This window comes from Belonocnema kinseyi, chromosome 5 (genome assembly GCF_010883055.1).
Source record: "Belonocnema kinseyi isolate 2016_QV_RU_SX_M_011 chromosome 5, B_treatae_v1, whole genome shotgun sequence".
NCBI lineage: Eukaryota > Metazoa > Arthropoda > Insecta > Hymenoptera > Cynipidae > Belonocnema > Belonocnema kinseyi.
In genome coordinates, this window is record NC_046661.1 from 27,248,363 (window position 1) to 27,249,411 (window position 1,049).

Below are 1,049 nucleotides of genomic sequence, written 5' to 3' on the forward strand. Positions count from 1 at the left end.
TCATTTTTTTAGAAATCTATTCCCAATAGTCTAAAGAATTTCTCTTCAAAAAGTCAAGTTACACAAGTATATCCGAGGGTCACAATGAGCCTCCAAAAACTGCCATTTTTGATATGCCTAAAACTTTTGCATAATATTTCTGTGATATAAAATGGCGATAAATGCAATGTTCATTGATAAGTGAACAAGTATATTAAATATGAAATAAATTGGCTTATAATTTCCTGTTCAAAATCGAAGAAATAAAAATTGGAAAGATTTTACATGTTAAACTCCATTAGATATAAAAAGGGCCAGAGCGAGTTCTAAAAATATATTTTTTCGAAAATAAAAAATAGTCATACATTTATTTGCCTACTAGAACGATTTGGCCAACAAGCTCGTTAAAATTTCTCAAATGTGATTTTTGGGCCACCCTAATAACCATATTTCAACAATTCAGTGTAATTTTTCAAGATACGCCGATGCGATTCCCTTATATAAAACTGATTCTGTTACTGTACCGCATGCAAATGCTGAACAATTTGTTTCTCGCTATGGATGTCCGAAAGTAATTCACACTGATCAAGGCAAAAATATTCCGACTAGTTTTCCCAGAGATTTATCTGAGATTACGTATGCAAAGTATCTCCAGGATTTATTCCATAAATTAGATGATTCACAGAGGTTGGCCCGTGAGCGAATAGAGATAGCTAAAAGAAAATCGAAATTATATTATGATCGCACATCACATCTTCAAAGTTTCCGTGTAGGAAGCAAGGTAGCCCTAAAGGTAGAAATCAGAAACGATAAAAAATTTGATCCTTTCTTTGAAGGACAATATGTTATAGAAAAATTTATTGTAGAAGCTAATGTTCAAATTAGGGACGAAAAATCGAAGAAAATCAAAATGGTTAATTTAGAGAAGCTTTAGTTAGTGGCTCATCCTCTTCAAAACTAAAAGGACTAACATTTTTAAATGAAAACTGTAAATAAAAGCCTCAAAACAGAATTAAACAAAAGTAATAAAAAAATACCTGAAGAAAATCATTGTTGAAACCTTTCAGAAA